The following is a 21150-nucleotide window of genomic DNA, read 5'->3' as shown; positions in this document are numbered from 1 at the left end:
TGGGTGGGATGTTTGTGGATACCTACGAAGTCTGCATGATACATGATATCATCTAATTCAGAGATTTTTCACTAATGTTGCAGGGTTATATAAATATGAAAGGAGAATTATTGGGGACACAGTGGTATAAGAAGGGAAATGCAGAGTGATGGATGAGAAGGCAGAATAAGGACATGGTTCAACCAAAACTAAAAATGCATGGCAATGCCTTAAGGAAACCTGCTATTTTTTAAGCTAAATTCAAAACAGCAGAAAATAAATATTGAAAAATGAGGGTGCTTTTATATTCAGTTCTTTTGCCCTTTATTGTGAAACTATAAAATGGACTCTTGATAACCACTTAGGTATAAAATGAAGATGTTATGTCTTACAAGAAAACTGTTGGAAAGTGAATGGATCCTACTCTTCTTGTAAGATTAAGTGTAACCATGGACTACAGAATATTTTCATGGTCTTCTATCCTTACACTGGAAGTAAGGATTACCTGTTATATTTTTATACTTTTGGTTGTGAGCCTAGCCTTTAACAGCTGAACCATCTCTCCAGCCCCTTTATAGGCCTTTGGGACACTACTCCTCATAACAGCCTTAATACAAGTGGATGTGCTTACTTTTACTACAACTTCAGTTGCCATGTTTTGTTGACATTCATGGGAGACCTGTCCTTCCCCAAGCAGAAAGGGAAGAAGAGTGGATTGGGGGATGGTACCAGAAGGGAGATGGGGAGGAGGGACTTGGAGGAACAGTGGAAGGGGAAATTTCAGCAGGGATGTAAAATAAGTAAGGAAATAAATGACTTCATTAAAATAAAAGAACAAAGTCCAAAAGGTAGATCTGTTATGTCATTTAATTTTTAGACATATAATATATATATATATATATATATATATATATATATATATATGTAACATGTGTCTAGATTTATATATCTATATGCCATTGATAATATATTAAAATTATAAAAGTACATTTTAGGCAAACTTATTTTGTCATATACAATTTTTGAAATTGTAGTAGTGTAATAACTGATTAGCCATGTATAGTTCATTTTTCTTTATCTAATGTCATTAAAACAGTATGCCCTATCATATCAGCTTTCTATAAAATAAAGAATAACAGATTTCACATGTAAAACAAAAGTTTTGTTTTGTTGTATGAAACTCATAAAACTGGTTGACCACTTTATGCTGTTAGTAAAATTATCTGGAAATCTATACTAATTTTGGGGGAAAGAAGGTACATTGAGATAAAGTCTCTATGAACACAAGTTTCATCTGTCTTGATCATCCCTGTCTCCCCAGTACAACAAACAATGTTTCAAAGACTGTTGTGTCCCATGTTGGTTGAGAATAGTACCACTCTCTCCCTACATTCAATTCAAATGGCCAATGTCCAAAGGATTAAATCAGGAATACCAGCACCATGGTCTTCTATAGATGAATCATGGCTGAGGGCACCATTTTACTCTATATTTAGAGACAAATTTGATCTTTTTTTCTAAAATTATAATTTGACAAATGCTGATCATAAGTATCACTGTTGCTTGAGACAGTGTTCTAAAAGAAGATTATTGTGTGACACTGTTTCTCTAACATATAGCCAATGGAATTCTCTAGCATCTTATGCTAATGTTTCAAATTTAGCTATTGATTCTATTATATTTTTGCCCCAAATACCCTGGACATAACAATTACTTATCAAAGACATTTACTCTTAGCTGTTCAGAATCATATTAAAATTTGCTTTGCCAATTAATTTTCTTCTTTCTTTTCATAAAATCAAGACTGTGTCTCATTATGCAGCTAACCTCATACATGAATTCACTATGTAGAACATGCTATCCTCAACTCACAGAGATTAACCAGCCTCTAACTACTTAGGGCTGGTATTGAAGATAAGTACTACTACTCCTGAATTTATTAATTCATTTTCATATTAAGAAACTTATAGACAATAAAATGGAATAAAATTCAATTAAATAGTTTTCACAATGACTTTAAAATATCATATTCATAATAAAACATAAATAGTGCTATAGAGAGTGATATGGTTGTATAAATGTTTTAGTAATATATGTAAAAAAATATATGTATATCCATATACATATATATATGAACAACTAATTTTAAAATTAGTCATGAATTTTAAAGAGACAAAGAGTATATAGAAAAGTTTAAAGGGAGAAAAATAATGAAGAAATAATGTAATTATAATCTAAAAATTATATATATAAATCTGAATTATAATTTTTGTCAAAAATATCCACTAAGTAAAGGCTTCGGCCTAATTACTTGTTTTGTTAATACTACAACTGTCACCACATATGTTTGTGTTCAGAGAGACTGTTTTGTCTACATGATATAAAAATGTGAGCTTTCTACTATGTCTCAAATAAATTATGTCATTCCAACCTAATGTGAAGCGACTTCACATGTAGAGAATAATACTATGAAGTCACTATGTTAATAGTGTCATGATTTTAATAGTGAAATATATTAATAGTGGCACTGTATTGATAGACATTATGGTACTATGAAATCATATTATGATAATATCACATGGAAAATCTTTCTAATTGATGCAATAGGAAAAATGTAGCAATTCATACTCCAAATACTCTTCACTTTGAGCGTCTTACAAATCTACCAAATAATGTTTATTTTTTAGAACTTTATTTCCTGTAATTACAGTTTTTTAAAATATGCTATTATTATTTCAGATTGTGATGGTGAGGATGAGCATGATGGTGATGAGGAGAATATTAATGATGATGATAGTATAAGTGAGATCATGCCAGAGATAATGAAGAAGATGGGGAATGTGAGGATGACAGTGTTGACCGTAGTTGTATTATTTCAGTGCATCAGGAAAGTAATGAAATTGAAAGCAAACTTCATTTTGAACAAAATTTAGCCCAGACCTATTGTTTTAAGCACATTTTAAAGGAGCAGTCTCTGAACTGTACAGTATTTTCATTTGAATTGCCATACTTGCCAATCATTCTAAAATGTTGAATGCTTTTTAAAAAACATAATATAATATTAATTCTAAAAAAAATCCAGCCTACAAGCCACATCATCAAAGGAACTAGGCAACAAGATGACTCTAAGAGAAGAATACATGGACCCCAAGAAGGGGAAGGAGAAAGGATCTCCTGAGCTAATTGGGAGCATGAGGGTAGGGGAGAGGGAGCTGGGAGAATGAGGGGGGAGAAGAGGACTGGAGAGGAGGAAATGGGGGAGCAGAAAGGTTGAGTCAGGGAGAAGAATAGAGGAGAGCCGGGTGAGAGATACCATAACTGAGGGAGCCACTATAGGTTAGAGGAGAGAACTGGCACTAAGGAGATTTCCAGAAATCTACAAGGATGACACCAACTGACAATATAAGAAATAGTGGAGAGGCTACCCTAAATGCTCTTCCCGTATAATGAGACTGGTGACTACCTTATATGCCATCCTAGAGCCTTCATCCAGTGGCTGATAGAATCAGAGACAGACACCCACAGCTAAATACTGAACTGAACTCTGGAAGTCAGTAGCATAGAGGGAGGAGTGAAAAGCAAAGAGGTCTCTGGTGAAACCCACAGAATCAGCTGACCTGAACAAGGGGGAGCTCATGGACCACAGACTGATGTCTGGGAGGCCAATATGGGACTAATGCAGACCCCTGAACATGGATGTCCATGAGGGGGCCTCTGCAATCTATGGGGGCTCTGGTGGTAGATCTGTATTTATCCCTAGCATAATAAAGGAATTTGGGAGCCGATTCCATGTGGAGGGATGCTCTCTCAGCCTGGACACCTGGGGGAGGGCCTAGGCCCTGCCCAGGATGATACGACAGACTTTGGGGATCCTCCATGGGGGGGGGGGATCTTACCCTCCCTCGGGACCAGAAAGGGGATGGGGTGGGAGGCTGGTGGGGGGAGGAGGGAAGGGAGAGGGAGAAAGGATTGACATGTGAAGCAGGTTTGTTTCTAATTTTAACTAATAAACAAAAATAATTTCTTGGGGAAAAAAGCAAAACTACAATGCATTAATAGTGGGATTGAAAATAAAGTTGTTTCCACTCCTGTTCTTTCATTGTTCTATTTTGAACAACATGTTGTTTATATGTAGAGATTTAAGCTTTGTGACATCTAAATAAAGATTAGTTCAATTATTTTCTCATCACTTGTATCCATCAAAAACATTTGGGCTACAACTAAATATCCATTTCATAGCACTAATTACCACAATTAAGAACTAAACTTAAAAAGGGGAAATATGTTAAAGCTACATTTCTTAGAATACCCTATCTGTAAGGGCTGTCTCTTGTAATATCTTACAAAACTTTCACTGTATAGCAGCACCACAATTTCTTTGTTACAGGCTCTAATGGCGAGATACAATATATGAAATGTTGAATGGATTATTTATAAAATATTATAGTATAATAAAAACTAAATGAAAATTCTGAAAATCAAAAGAAGTAAATCACTGGCATTAAAGCTTGTTAGTAGATTCTGTACACCTCAGAGAGGATTCGTTGAACTTGAACATAAATTATTAAAGATAACTCCAAATAAACGAGAATGGGAAGGACTGGGAATATAGGGGAATTGAAGAGTAAGAGCAGTATGACAATATTGTGTGTGTGTGTGTGTGTGTGTGTGTGTGTGTATACATGCATACATACATACGCTTAGTAGAATCTAGAAAGGGCAAACAAATTGGAAATGGTTGAAAATTTTCTACTGTCAATTAATTTTAAAAATTCAGATATCAAATTATAGATCCAAAAATCGCAGTACACAAAGCAGCTTAAAAATAAATAAAACCCTGAGCTGGAGTTATTGCTGAGTGGTTAACAGCACTTATTGGTCTTGTATAGGTCGAAGATTTCAATTCCCAGTACTCAAAAAAATAATAAATGAATGAATAGATAGATAGACAGACAGACAATCATGAATGTCTCTTTCATGTTGGCCAACTACTCCTTGGCATGCAGTATTCACTGGTGAATGATTGTTATAATCAGTGAAACTGTGAAGAAAACTGATTTTCATTTTCCAGCAGGCATCACTTGCAAATATCTTCTTCGATAATGGTGGGATTTTTGTATGGTTTGCATGTATGCGGGATTTGTGCATCTGTCACAGTCTCTGTAAGTTTATACAGGTATCAGACACGATGGCATCTGAATGACGCCATTTTCTTTAGGCCATCTGTCATTTTGGTTCTTCTAATTTTCTCCTCATTCCTATAGATCTCTGAACCGTGACGGAAGAGTTAGATAACAATCTCACATTTAGGGTATAGTGCTCCAAAATCTCTTACTTTCTCCACATATTCTTCTCATCTGCCTGTGTGTTAATTGCCATCTACTGCAAGTAGAAGCTTCTTTGATGAAGGTTAATCAATGTGCTGATCAATATGCTGAGAATAGAAGTATATCATTAGAAGTTCTTTCCCAGCATCTACAACTCCTTGTGACACAAGCTCCAGGACATCAAGTACCATCCTCTGACATCTGCAAGCATGCATATGCACCCTTATAGACAATACACAGGACTAAAAATATAATAAGTTTTTAAAATACAGAAGAAGAGTTAAAGGAAAGCATACAATGCTACTAACCCTAAGAACAAAATACTGTAATCTATATATAAAAAGTATTATATAAAAAGCAGAATAGATAATATCACATTTGCTCTCACCTCTCAAGTATGCTTCTTACAAACCCTAATTCTCAAACTGCTATGAGACTGCATTAGTCAAATCTACCAAATTAAAGTGTATTTAATTTAACAAATATGGCATTCTGAAAAAAAAATGATAAAAAGCAAAGAAGAAAACTGTCACAGATTAGAAAGGATAAGTCATACTTGCCAGGAAATTTAATGTGATGTCTTAGACTTGATAAGGAAAAACTAATTTGGAAAATGTTTAAGCAAGAAAATAGAACCTTCTGAATAATGGCTGTAGTTTAATTAATATCATTGCATGTTTCTTAGATTCAATTATTGTTACCACAGTTATTTGTAAGCTGTTAGTACAGGGAAGGCAAGACATTATGGTCTCATATGGAATGAACAATGCTGTCTCTGTCACATTTTCAATTTTTTAAAATATGTTTCCTTGAGCAGAATTGGAAACATATTTTAAAAAATTGAAAATGTAACAGAGACAGCATTGTTCATTGCATATGAGACCATAATGTCTTGCCTTCCCTGTACTAACAGCTTACAAATAACTACGGTAATAGATAGGTAGACCAATGGAATAGAGTTGAAAACAGCAATATTAGCCCACACACCTATAAACACTTGAATTTTGACAAAGAAGCTAAATTTATATGATGGAATAAAGAAAGCATCTTCAACAAATGGTGCTGGCATACCTGGATGCTGGAATGTAGAAGACTGCAGATAGATCCATGTCCATGGCAATGCACAAAACTTAAGTCCAAATGGATAGAGAAAACATGGTACATTTACAAAATGGAATACTACTCAACAGAAAAAAACAATGGAATCTTGAAGTTTGCCAGAAAATGGATAGAACTAGAAGAAACCATTCTGAGTAAGGTAACCCAATCACAAAAGACAAACGTGGTATGTAATCACTCATATGTGGATTTTAGACATAGAGTAAAGGATTACCAGCCTACAATCCACACTGCCAGAAAAGCTAGTAAACAAGGAGGACCATAAGAGAGACATACATGGTCACCTGGAGAAGGGGAAAGGGACAAGATCTCCTGAGCAAATTGGGAGCAAGGGAGGAGGTTGGAGGGAGCTAGGAGAATGAGAAAGGAAGGAGAGGAGGAGTGAGGAGGACATGAGGGAGCAAAAAGGTTGAGTGGGGGAAGAATAGAAGAAAACAAGAAAGGAGATACCATAACAGAGGGAGACATTTTAGGTTTACAGAGAAATCAGACACTAGGGAAAGGTCTGGAGATCTACAAAGATGACACAAGCTAACAATCTAAGCAACAGAGGAGAGACTACCTTAAATGCCCTCCTCTGATAATGAGATTGATGACTATCTTATATGTCAAACTATAGCCTTCATCCAGCAGCTGGTGAAAGTAGAAGCAGACACCCACAACTAATCACTGAACTGAACTGGAATCCAGTTGCAGAGAAGAATGAGTGATGAGCAAAGGGGTCCAGACCAGGCTGGTGAAACTCACAGAAACAGCTGACCTAAACAAAGTAGAGCTCTTGGTCCCCAGACTGATAGCTGGGACACCAGTGTGGAACTGATCCAGACCCCAGGAACCTCAGAAACAAGGAGACCTCAGAAATCTATGGGACCTCCTGTAGCAGTTCAGTACTTATCCCTAGCTTAGGTGTGGACTTTGGGAACCTAGCCCACATAGAGGGATACATGCTGAGCCAAGACACATGGGGGTGGGCCTAGGCCCCATCCCAAAGGTTTTGATATACTCTGATGACCCCATATGGAAGGCCTCACCCTCCCTTGGGAGCAGAAAGGACATGTAATAGGTAGGATTTTAGTTGGGGGGTGATAGGGGAGGAGTGGAGGAAGAGGGAACTTGGATTGTCATGTAAAACAATCTTATTTCTAATTCAAATAAAAAATGTAGAAAAGTAAAAATAAAATAAAATATGTTTCAAATCAGCTTGTACTTAAGAGTTTCCACTTACTGTACTATTAAAAAATGTTACATGTACTATTGGAGAATAAATATTTTTCAGCATACCTGTCTAATTTATGTAATGACAGGAAATTTAGAAGTGGCAGCAGAATCTTTCTGGATATGTCACATATATTTTATTCAATCTTTTTTATTTAGATTTTGATAAAACTCATTGTAATAAGCAAACTAAGCATGGGAGAAAAACAAAAGTAACAAAATGAATTGAAAGAAGTAGCCATTTTCAGTTATTCACTTTCAAAACTTTAAAAACAAGTTCCTTGATAATTTCACTAGTATATAATGTATTTTAACCATATTTACCCCATCTAACATTCCTTAGACCTGCCTTCATTCCTGGTTAACCAGTTCTTCCTCTGAAAGCATCTGCTTTGTTTATTCGTGTGTGTGTGTGTGTGTGTGTGTGTGTGTGTGTGTGTGTGTGTGTGTGTGTGTGTGTGTGTGTGTGTGTTGTGTGTGTGTGTGTGTGAGGTGTGAGAGAGAGAGAGAGACAGAGAGAGAGAGAGAGAGAGAGAGAGAGAGAGAGAGAGAGCACACTCATGGGGTCTAATTAGGATTGGTAGTTTGAACAAGGTGAAGGTTGCTTAGTGGAAGAACAACTTAACAAAAGAAAAAACCCTGGATAAAATAACCACCCCCCACCCCCAGTTAGTCTTAAGTGCAAGTTGTCCCTCAAGCAGAAATGGTACAATATGACACCCTCTCATCTATGATTTTACATTTTTAGTACAAATCTTGTGCAGATATCAGTAGCTCCAATATGTTTTTGGATGCAAATACCATGCAATGTCTAGAAGAAAGCTTTGTAGAGCATTCCTCCTTATCCTTTGGCTCTTAGACTCTTTCAATTTACTCATCTGTGATGTTTCCTGAGCCTTGGAGGAAGTGATATAGATGGCCCATTTGGGACTGAGCACATAAGTGATATATACTCTCAGCACTTTGACTAGTTTGAGATTCAACATTCACATTACCTACAGCAAAGAGAAGCTTCCCTAACTAAATCTCAACGCATCAGTAGTCTATGGATATGTATCTAAATATTGAGAAGTCAGTTTCTAAAAATGTCCATTCAGCAAAACAACAGTATAGGTTTCACACTAGAGTCACACCCCCTCCCCCACCCATGAGCATTTGACCATGTTATGGTTTTAATCATGAGTCCTCTTCTATGGTGCAGTCTTAATTCCAATCATAAATCAGTGTCTTCACTCATCAAATTTTCATCCTTTAAATAGAACTATATTTGAGTAAATAAAACACCAATCTTCTTTTTCATTTTTTGAAGAAAAAATATTTCCTTCCTTTCTCAGTTCCCAGTTGTCAGCGTGAGTCTTTGATATTAAGCAGAATTAATGAACTGTATTTTCCCAAAAATGTTAAGTTCCTCTGTATTGTGGAAAGAAAGATGAAGCTGTCTGTACTAAAAATAGAGCTATGTAAAACTGCTACTGAAAGAATGAGCAGTTTTTATGTGCTTGGGTTGAAGAGAGTGAAAGATAAGGCAAAACATGAATATATTTTCTGGGTTATATGTCAATTTCTGTTATTTACGTGTATGTGTTGGAAAATGTTCAGGTTTTAAAAAATAAAGAAATACAAGTAGACAGAGATACACATATTATGCATCTACATTTTCCAAGTTAAGGAAAATTTAACTTTTGGCAACATTTATTATAGTATGGAATCCATAACTCATGAATATTTTAAGGAAATGGAGTTTATTTTCTTCATTACAATAAATTATACAGTTTGAACTTTAAATTTAAACAAAAATAATTTTAAAATACATTTTTTTCATTTTGGTAGGATTTTGATAATTTCATACAGTGTGTTTTTATTATATTAACTTCTTCCCTACTGTTCCTGATTCAATTCTCTCCCTTTTCCACAGATCCAATTTTGTGTTTTTGTAATCCCACCAAATGTTGGTTATGTTGCCCATGTACTTTCTCTTGGATGTGTGTCCTTCACTGGGGTGTAGTCAACAAACTAGGAACCATACCCTTAGGGAAAACTGACTACCCCTCTCCCAAGAGCTACCAAGTGTCAATAACTTCATCTTAATATTCTGTGAGGTGCGAATTCAAGATAGTGTTTCTCTATGTTGCTCTGACTGTCCTTGAATGTGCTCTGTAGACCAGGCTGACCTCAAACTTACAGTGACACTCCTGCTTTTGCCTACTGAGTGCTGGGATTAAAGGTGTGTACCACCATGCCTGGCTTATAATAACTTCTTAGCAAGATTTCCAATGTAAGACTGTGAGCAGAGGTCAGGGGCACAGTTTCTGATGAGACATGCTGCAAGACATAGGTCTTTGTCAGCCATACTTGGTGAGCAAAGTATTGGCATGACTTTTTAGGTTGCTTTGTGTTAATGACCTTGGCTAGACATCTGCAATTCTGACCTTGTATATATCTGCAAAGTGTTTAACTTATAATCAAAAATAGTCAGTCTAGTTTGAATTTGATCTAAGGTTCAAAAGATGAGCTAATTGTGTGTAGTTTGGTTCAAAGGAAAAAAAGCAGGCTTTTTAGTGTCTTACAGTCCTTGTGCGACAATAGAGCTAGGTTATGAAACATATTCTAGTATATTTTCTATATTACAGAATTATACAGTTTAAAGAAAAGTAATTTTCCTCATCATCACAGATATATGTACCCACAAATTAAGATGCAATCATGATAATATATGAATCACATGAGACTACACACTATAAGGTACGTATTGGGGAGATACTGTAGTCACTTTTGCACTTGTGACACTATAGTCAGGAGCAACAATTTTGAGAGTCAGTGGTCCTACAGACCTTACCCAGATAAGATTCTCCTGTATCAGAGAATCATTCCTCTGGTGGGTTGACATCTGAACATTAGTTGTTACCTGCTGTATATTCCCACAGCCTCCAACAACATTTACTATTTCCCACCAGGAAATAGCAATGACCTTGGAGATTTCAAGACCACTGAGAAGAAAACTTGTCTTAGGTAAAAGAATTTTTTATTTAATGTTTTCAAAGTAACACTTTTAATACTTCCATATGGCAAACATAACCTAGAAGACTGGTATTATTTAAACCTTAAATGTGCTTGTATTGAGAAGATTCATGGAGTGAAAATCTGGAGCCAATAATAACAACAAGCAATGGGAAATAGGGCCTTGAAAATACATGAAGGAAGGAGGGCAATGTGTGCTTGGGAAGATGTTCAATGCCTCCTGCCACTGTCTCTGTTACCTGGACTTCCTAAAGTGAAGGATTTTAGGCCAGCACATCCCTCTGCTGTGTGTTAAAGTTTACCAAAGCCCAGATACAATGTATCCAACCAACCATTGTCTGAAAATCTTAGCCAAAAATAATCAATCCTTCCTCCTTTAACTTATTCTTCTGGGTTGTTTTTCAGGGCAACAAAAAACTAACACAGAGATAATAAAGCTCATTTGCTCCCTCATTTTTTGGTTCACAGTTTGAGGCCTCTAGTTCATCACAGTGGATAAGACATCATGGCAAGATCACAAGACACCTATGTTCACTGCCAAGACATTGAAAAGATAGATGATGGCACTTAATCTGCTTTCTCTAAGTTATTCCATGCTGCACTGCAGGCCATGGGATGGTGCTGCCCATGTTAAAGGTGTGACTTCCCACTTCACTTAAGTCCGTGTAGAAACTCCCTCACAGACATACTCAGAGGTTGTTTTGTAGCTACATATCATCAGGTTGATACACAAGATTAACCATTTTCAACTGGACACAAGCACATAGCTCTTTAATAACTACAGTGATTGCAATTTAAGAAGAGAGTCTTATTCATTAGATATATTTTGCACTGTGTGATTTTTGACATCTATAATAAAATGGTTCTGAGGCTGGTGTTATGCAGGTCACAATTTGAATGTAAGAGGTAGATATTTACAAATACTCCAAACCGCAATTCATAATGTTGTAGAATAGCAATTCAACCTCCCAAAAGACAGCAAAACAGAAATGTCTACATGGAAAAAGAAGATTCTAGAATACACATTCCACAAAGCAATGTTTGTAAACCATTTTTTCTATAATCTCAGTACACTTTATAATGTTGATAACATGGTGAATTCTCCATGACTGCATATTTTCTGAATGACACTCTAAGTTATCTCCTATATAATAGTTGTGTATCCTCACACTTTAAAGTTCTGAAAGTCAAACATACAGTTTACCCACATTCTAAAAGTCAAATATTCTTGTCTCTTAATAGGGCAATCAAGAAGTGGAGTCTTACACAGGGGTGGGCCTAGGCCCTATCCCAAAGGATATAATAGACTCTGATGACCCCCATGGAAGTTCTCACCCTCCCTGGAGATCAGAAACAATATGTGATAGGTAGGGTTTTAGTTGAGGGGGGTGGTAGGGGAGGCAGTGAGGTAGTGAAAACTGGGATTGGCACGTAAAACAATCTTGTTGCTGGGCGTTGGTGGAGCACGACTTTAATTCCAGCACTCAGGAGGCAGAGGCAGGCAGATCTCTGTGAGTTCGAGGCCAGTCTGGTCTCCAGGGCAAGTGCCAGGATAGGCTCCAAAGCTACACAGAGAAACCCTGTCTCGAAAAAAACAAATCTTGTTTTTAATTCAAATAAAAATGTTGGAAAATAAAGAAGAGGGGTCTTAAAATTAAAGAAATAATAAAATTAATTTTAAAACCAATGGAGATCCTGAGTGAATGATATTTTTAATATGGAAAAGCCTAGACTAAATAAATTAATTTTAAGAACCATATTAAGAAATTGGCACAGACCCAACCAGAAAATAAAATAAATTGTGTGTGTTTATTTGTATTTGGGTAAAACCTGAAAATATGTTCTACATGCATACAAAATTTCCAGCTTTTTATACTGTATAACACATTTTGAGAGAATAATACCTATTTCACCATTATATAAAGGCAAACTGAAACATCTGGCACATAAGAGTTCAAGATTTATCTTTATTATCAGTATCTTACTACAAAATAACCCAGCGCATAGCTAATAAGTCAGTCTGAGGGGTGATGAAAAGGTTCAGGAACATGAAGAAAACATATTTTCTGTTCCTGTTTCTTTGCTAATGGGTTGTGTGACCTTGAGCAACCCACAGGTTGGTCAAGATATTAAATTAAATAAGGAGGGAAAAAGGTTTTTTATAAACTCTGCAGGTTCCAAAAAAATGAGTCTGTGTGGGTCTTGAAAAATAGTGAAATAATGTTTCCTAATCTTTTATATTTAATGGCACTCGTGTCAGCCTGTGAAGATTTACTGAAAACCATAATGAGTCCAAAATACATCAGGATAAATCCCTGTGTTCAGGTTTAACAGGTTCTCACCCTAAACAGTCTTAAAACCTGGAACAGCCTGAAGAAAATTCACTAATGAATGTGAAACTGCATAGAGGGCACGTGAAGGAGTGTGGTTGCACTTCTGTGTGGAGTTTTATTAAGGTATAAATCTTCTGTTATTTTGCCAGCTAAAGGACAGATGGCTGCCTTAAAATGGAATCTGGATGCAGCATCCACACACCGAATGTCATTATACACAGCAGCAGCTGTGTTTAGCATATCCTTCATTTGCATTCTAGTTCAGAGCAAAGACAGAAAATCATAGCCTGTCTATTATCACCAGGCACCGTGTCCAAACAGTAAACACAGAAGGGTTTTCTGAGGAGCCAAAATGGAAGGGGACTGCTAACTGTGTTACTCCAACACCCAAGACTGAGAAAGTGACTGATCGCCTACCTGTAGGACATACTTTGTCAAATCTACCCAGGAACTACTAAATCAAGTGCAGGGGAAAATACCAAAGGACACGAGCGTGGAATATCCTCGAAGAGCACTATTAAAAAGCAGAATAAAGGTAAGATCAGGATCTGTGGATAAAGTTCCAGCTCTGCTCTGCATTTTCAGTAATAAACACTGATGCTTTTCCAGCAAAAGTTAGATACTGTACCAAGCAGTTCCAGATCCCATGGACTCACAGGAGTGTATTTTCTCACAATTCCACCCACTATTTAACCAAATTCACAATCTGGTATTTCTGGATTTCTGGAGGCCCAGCCCTTATACACTTTTGTCTGTTTAGATTGCTGCAGTCTAATTATTTGTGTCCAGTGGTTGGAAGGGGTGTGTGTGTGTGTGTGTGTGTGTGTGTGTGTGTGTGTGTGAGAGAGAGAGAGAGAGAGAGAGAGAGAGAGAGAGAGAGGAAGTGCTCTCTGCTCTCTCCTTTTACACCTATGCTAATCCCATGAAGGCAAGACCTATAAGAACTGCATAGCTTCAAGACCTGTACAGACTCTTACAGACCCTGTTTTCAAATATACAGAAAAATGCATATGCAATATCTTCAATACACAAATTTTTCATGATGAAACACTATCATAGCAACCTTCAAAATTAGTAATGTTACATGGAGTCTCTTTTGTAGTTTTCCTGTATTGTGTTGTATTTAAGGTGATGGAGAAGAACTCTAACACAGCTAAGCATCTTAACACAGACACAATAGACAAATCCATGTGACATCATGTTAGGATTGTGCACTCAGATCTATATTTTACTTGCAAACTGAAGCTGGAAAGATTTTGTGAACTCTGGATCACTGAGCACAATGAGTCTGGGAGGACTTGAAAAATATACAAAGAATATTTGCTACTCCTGTGGTGATGCTTTGTTTATGGTCTGACAAAAAGCTTGCCTGAAGACAAGAGTGCAAAGATAGCCAAACAAGTAGTCAGAGGTCAGACAGTGGTGGCACACACCTTAAATCCCAGCACTCCAGAGACAGAAGCAGACTGATCTCTGTGAGTTCAAGGCTATATAAAATTGATCCAGTGGTGGGGGGGACAGAGCTCACACAAGGTGATCCCTGAATAGGAGTAACGTGCCTTTTATTCCAGCACTAAGGAGGTGGAGACAGAAAGGGATATGGCTGCGGGGAGAGAGGAATATAAGGCAGGAGGTGACAGAAGCTCAGGGCACTCTGAGCAGCAGTCAGTTTGAAGCAGTCTGGGAATACAGTCTGAGGACATTTTACCCTTTTGGTATGAAGTAGAGGTAAGAGCTAGAGGTTGGGTGCTTTGCTACTCTGATCTGTCAGCTGCTCCCTTCCCCCAATATCTGTCTATGGGTTTTTATTATTAAGACCTATTAGAATACATGTTACACATACTTCTGCATTTTGAGGCATTTAGAGTATGAATATTGCATCAATGTTCCATTTGAATAGTTAATAATATTGCTACTAAAATAGTTCCTGGCCATTTCATACTACAGCATTGAAAATTAGCATCTTAGGAAATAAAATTTCCATTAAAATTCAGAGAACTATTTTCCTATAAATGTAATTTACAGGAAATTTTAAACAGAAGTGTCCCAAATTTTTTAACTATATTTCCAGTCCTTTCAGTCTTTAAATGTTTTTTTTGGAAAAGACATTTCAAGTTATGTACAATCTCATAATATATATTTACAGGAGAAAAAAACTATTTGTAGTAAAATATTAAAAGTTTTTATTTCAGAATGGTTTAAATGAATCACAACTACCAAAAAGTTAGGGGGCTGTGAATGTAAAAGCAGTGACAATAATAATGCTACTTTCTAAGTTTTATTTAGAAATTGAATTTATAAATGAGTAAATTATAGATCATTATAAATTAGAGGCTATGAAACCCAAAAGGTCACCTCATGACTCAGAACATATGACTGCAATGCTTAAAGGTTGAATTATTATTATTGGCCATTTGTGAGGTTCAACAGGCCACCAGCAAGCTTCGCTACAGGGAAGGCCTTTGATGAATTTACTAAGGCAGTATGGAAATATAATTATTGTCAACACATTTAGAGGTTATTCATTCCTCAAACACACCAACACATATTTTTAAGGAAAAATATGTAAGAACTCTGGAGAATACCCAGTTGATAGAGTGTTCATCTGGCATATATACAGTCGAGGATTAGAGAGATCCTGAGAGCAGCACACACCAGCTTTAGTGGTTGGTGTATATATCTGCAAGTCTAAAACTGAAATGCATGCATGAGGATCAGAAGTTAAAGGTCATGTTTGCCTACATAGTGAGTTCAAAAGCAGCCTGAGCTACAGTGGGACCCTGCCTCAAAATAATATTAAAGAGAAAGTTACTGTTTAATGTTTTGAAATCAAAATTAACTCTCGAGAGAAACAAAATTCTTATTTGTTTTTTCAGTAAGTCCAATGTTTCTCTCTATATTATAGTTTGTTGGTTGATATTGACTATTCAATTTAGAGGTAATGCAGTAATATTTCTGTTAGCCTCTACTTGATTGGGGACACTTAAGGTTCTTTCCCATTGGCTCAGCACAATAATGATATGGACCCCACACTCATCTTCATTTGCTACTGTTTCTCCTCCACATTGGGTAATATATATATTGTCTTCGAACATACCACATTTTTTTATTTTTTTATTTTTATTAGTTCAGGTTAGGAACAAACTTGTTTCACATGTCATTCCCTTCTCCCTCTCCCTCCCCTCATCCCCATCCCTCTTCCCCCACCCCCAACCTACCCCTCACCCCATCCATCCTCCACTCCCCAGACAGGGTAGGGTCCTCAACAGGGGCTCCCCAAAGTCCACCAAATTTTCCTGTGCTGGGCCTGGGCCCTTCCCCATGTGTTCAGGGCAAGAGTGCATGCCTTCATGTGGGATGGGCTCTCAAAGTCCCTTCTTACACCTGGGAAATATACTAATCCACTACCAGGGGCTTCCTGGAGTACAGAGGCCTCCTCATTGACATCCATGTTCAGGGGTCTGGATCAGTCCTGTGCTGGCCTCCCAGACAGCATCTGGGGTCGATGCGCTCCCCATTGTTCAGGCCAACTGTTCCTGTGGGTTTCCCCAACCTGGTACCTACCCTTTTGATCTTCATTCCTCCCTCTCTTCAACTAAGTTCCAGAGTTCAGTTCAGTGTATATCTGTGGATGTCTGTCTCTACTTCCATCAGCCTCTGGATGAAGGCTCTAGGATGGCATAAAAAGTAGTCATCAATCTCATTTTAGGGGAATGGAGTTTAGGTTATCATCTCCACCATTGCCTGGATTGTCAGATCATGCCATCCTTGTAGGTCTCTGGAAATCTCCCTAGTGCCAGAACTCTCCTTGGACCTATAGTGGCTCCCTCTAATATGGTATCTCTCATCCAGCTCTCTCTCTCCTCTATTGTTCCCCCAACTCAATATTTCTACTCCTCCATTTCCTCTCCTTCACACCTCTTCTCCTGCTCTCATGTGGCAGCTCCCTCTCCCCTACCCTCATGCTCCCAATTAGTTCAGGAGTTCATGCCACTTCCTATTCCTGTAGTCCATTTATTTTTCCTTTAGAGTCTTCATGTTTCCTAGTTTCTTTGGTGAAGAGGATTATAGGGTGCTAATCCTTTGCTCTATGTCTAAAATTCATATATGAGTGAGTACATACCATGTTTGTCTTTTTGCGACTGGGTTACCTCACTCAGGATGGTTTCTTCTAGTTCCATCCATTTGTCTGTGAATTTCAAGATTCCATTGCTTTTTTTCTGCTGTGTACTACTCCATTGTATAAATGTACCAAATTTTCTCCATCCATTCTTCAGTTGAGGGGCATCTGGGTTGTTTCCAGGTTCTGGCTATTACAAACAATGCTACTATGAACATGGTAGAACATATGTCCTTGTTGTATGAATGTGCATTATTTGGGTATATACCCAAGAGAGGAATGGCTGGATCTTGAAGTAGACTGATTCCCATTTTTCTAAGCAACCGCCATACTGATTTCCAGAGTGGTTTTACAAGTTCACACTCCCACCAGCCATGGAGGAGTGTTCCTTTTTCTCCACATCCTCTCCAGCATATATTGTCATTGGTATTTTTGATTTTAGCCATTCTGACAGGTGTGAGGTGGTATCCCAGAGTTGTTTTGAATTGCATTTCTCTGATGGCCAAGGACTTTGAGCACTTTGTTAAGTCTCTTTCAACCATTTCAGATTCCTCTGTTGAGAATTCTCTATTTAGTTCTGCACCCCACTTTTTAATTTCATTGTTTGGGGTTTTGGTGGCTAGCTTCTTGAGATTCTTGTATATTTTGGAAATCAGTCCTCTGTCAGATGTGGGGTTGGTGAAGATCTTTTCCCATTCTGTGGGTGGTTGTTTTGTCTTACTGACTGTGTCCTTTGCCTTGCAGAAGCTTCTCAGTTTCAGGAGGTCCCATTTATTAATTGCAGAATTCAATGTCTTTGCTACTGGCATAATGTTCAGGAACAGGTCTCCTGTGCCAATTTGTTCAAGGGTAACATACCACAGTTATTTTCAAATAATATACTTATCAGATCCCTACATTTCTTAGCCATGGTAATATAAATCTTTCACTTTTCCTGTTTATTATTATTATTATTGTTTATTTCTATTATTTTTTCATTTTAGTAATAATTTAATTAAAGGGGAATAATATATTGTATCAGAAATGTGTCATTTGTCTATGGAAATCTGAGAAGAAAGCATTGTATGTTGTCAAAGTTGTCACTATTTCTTAAAATAAATGCACTACTATTGTTTTCAAAACTATGAACTACAGTTGTCTTCATAATAAAGCTTAGAACCACCAAAGTACGTAGATATGTTAATGATTATACAGATTAGAATTCTAAAATAATAATAATAGCAAATTAATCAACATGTGAATGTTGAAATAATTATCAAGTTAATTAATCAAGATGTGAATGTTGAAAGAATTATTCATGTATGTTTTTAATTACTATACTTAAATCATTCATTGAATAACTAAAGGATCCAGTGGCTGAGGTAAAATTTGGTATTATAGAATAATGCATGATCCTTGCCCTTAAGAAGATCTCACTGTAAGGTGAACAATATCTGAAGTAAAAATTTTTAAGTTCTGGGGCTTGAGAGGTGAACTCAGTTAGGCATGCTTCTGCCTCACAAAAATGAGGATTGAAACTAAGATACCAAGCACTCTTGTAAAAAACCAGCAATAATGAAATAATCTTATGTAGGGAGAAATGCTGAATATGCCTACTTGGGGGCTGGCAAATGTGACACTGACCATACACACTTGGGCATGATCAGAGTAAGGTCAAAAGGCTTAAAATATCAGAGATGCATGCAGGAAGCTCTCTTTTCCCTCTCCCACCTGGCTGTACAGGACTGACTCCAGCTTGTGTGTACTCCCTAATAAACAATCTGTTTTTCATACTAGTTCTGAATCCATTGCCATCTGCATTAACTGAGTTCCACTTTACCTGGTGTAAGAAGTGGGATTGATTCTGAAACAACAGGTGGGTTGTGGCACTTGGCAGGATTTCTTCCCTTGCCATGTGGGCGCCCGGGTAACCTTTCATGTTTGCCCATGGCAGTAACCATCACAGAGTCTCTCTGGCACTATTTGTGCTGACAGGAACCCACACCGCCAACCGGCTGCTCCTCTGTGCAACACCAGCTCCTGCAGCACCCCAGGCAGCCTGGAGGTTTCATTCATCTGCTCAGTCTCCCAGCCCAAGTACAGTTTCCACCCAACACCTCCGAGCCCATTCAACTCAGGCCTAAAAACATGTTCCGCACTCTCCATAGTTTAGCCCAACCACGGTTTCTACCCCGTGGTTTCTGTGACTTGAGACTGAGCCAAGCCAGGCCACGTGTGCCTTTGCGGCTTTCCTCCATTTTTAGAAACCCGAAGCTCTTCCCGGTCCATTTTAGCCTTCACAGCCACCATTTGAATTGTCCAGCCTGCAGCCGTGTGGCACCAAATACTGCTTGGCCCTGGCAGAAGAATTTCTTTTTCTCTATAGGCCTCTAAACCCACTGCCAAGCAGTGCCACCTCTCACAAAAGAGATGAAGTAGCTGCCATTTCCACCTATCTGAGCCTCGTCTTAGTGAGTCATCTGCAGGTACCCGGAACCTGGCTATAGCCCTTTAGGTTATCCAAACCTTTTTCTGCTAATTAACGACAGCCAATCCCTTCTGTCCATTCTAACTCTGTTCAGAAAGTGATTAGATATTTTTCAGGTAGTCTTAAGACGGATTTCACCTCCAATTCCCGCAGCTAAACACTGTGCCACCACTGCCCAACCACTACATCATCACAACAGGCCACCCCCATCAACTTTTGGTCAAACAGAGGTACTGCAGCTGGATGGCAACTGTGGTACAGGTAAAATTGCAGAATGGCAGAATATCTGACCAAGCAGAAAACTGGGAATATTCTTGCTACTTATGTGAATTCAGTGTTAGAGGAGGCTTATGAATTGCCAGAGATGTACCTATATGCTGTGTTAGCAATCAGCTTTATAGTCCACATGACATCTCTAACCAGAGGACTGAGACACAGGAAAATAGACAGATTAGCAAATTGGATGCAGGATATAAAAGCCAGCCAGGAAATTTTTATTTCTAAAATAGAAGACATGGAACGTTTATGAAAGGAATTTGAGAATAGCCTTAATACATTACTAACAGAGGTAGAAAAAACAAATGGCCAAATAGAAACAAAAAATTTGTTCCTTGTCTGATGATTGAATGCAAAAATAGCTAAGAATCTAGACAGGAATAGCAACCTAGCACAGCCATTTCCCTCCATGTCTGAGGAATCTACCAACACAGACCAAAGGCTGGAGTATAGAATTGGATATTTGGGAGGCAGTTTACATGCCATTCAGACACTGTCTAAGGATGCGAACATTAAAGATTTAGAAGCACTTGTAGATGTAATAATAAACTTACTGAATAATAACAAATAATAAAAATAATGAAAATAATAAAATAAATAAACTTACTGATTCTGTGAAAATCTTAGAATCTAACATGACTCATGAAATTCAATCTCTATATGAGACTAATGTTGCCAAGCTACAAGCTTTGGAAGACACAGAATCAAATTGCTCCCAATCCAATGCACCTACTCCACTCAAACATCAGGAAAACTTTCCTAAGGTTGTTATGCATACACCAATGGTGTTCCCAGCAATTATGACAGAGAAACCACCATCTAAGAAGGGTCATCATGGTCAGATGGCATATCAATGGGAACCCATACAATTAAAAGACTTCAAGGTCTATATTGTGCCAACACTTTGTGCAAAAATCTCTAGAAATAATTTGTAAGAAACTTCCACAACCTATTCTTTATCATCATATAGATGATATTTTATTATCAAATTCTAATAAAGAAATATTGGAAAGAATGTTTGAAACAGTGAAGGAAGTTCTACCTTGTTGGGGATTACAGATTTCTCCAGAAAAGTTACAAAGAGGAGATTCTATTAATTATTTAGGTTATAAGATAGATTTCCAAAAATCAGGCTGCAAAAGGTGCAAATTAGAAGAGATCATTATCAAACCCTTAATAGTCTTCAGAAGCTGCTAGGGGAAATTTCTCAACTACAGAAAATAATTGGAGTGGGAGGACATGACTTAAAGCATTTAAAAATCGCCCTTAAAGGGAACAAGTACTTAAACACTCCAT

At 37.5% G+C, this 21150-nt stretch overlaps 1 pseudogene; it reads right to left on the bottom strand.

Moving 5' to 3' along the window:
• LOC100772833 overlaps positions 1-19005 on the bottom strand; it is a 190299-nt pseudogene extending 171294 nt beyond the window's left edge.
• Between the last annotated feature and the right edge of the window lie 2145 nt (positions 19006-21150).

Source organism: Cricetulus griseus, chromosome 2 (genome assembly GCF_003668045.3).
Source record: "Cricetulus griseus strain 17A/GY chromosome 2, alternate assembly CriGri-PICRH-1.0, whole genome shotgun sequence".
Taxonomy (NCBI): domain Eukaryota; kingdom Metazoa; phylum Chordata; class Mammalia; order Rodentia; family Cricetidae; genus Cricetulus; species Cricetulus griseus.
Note: the sequence above shows the minus strand (reverse complement) of the source record. Positions and strands in the feature narration are given on the sequence as shown.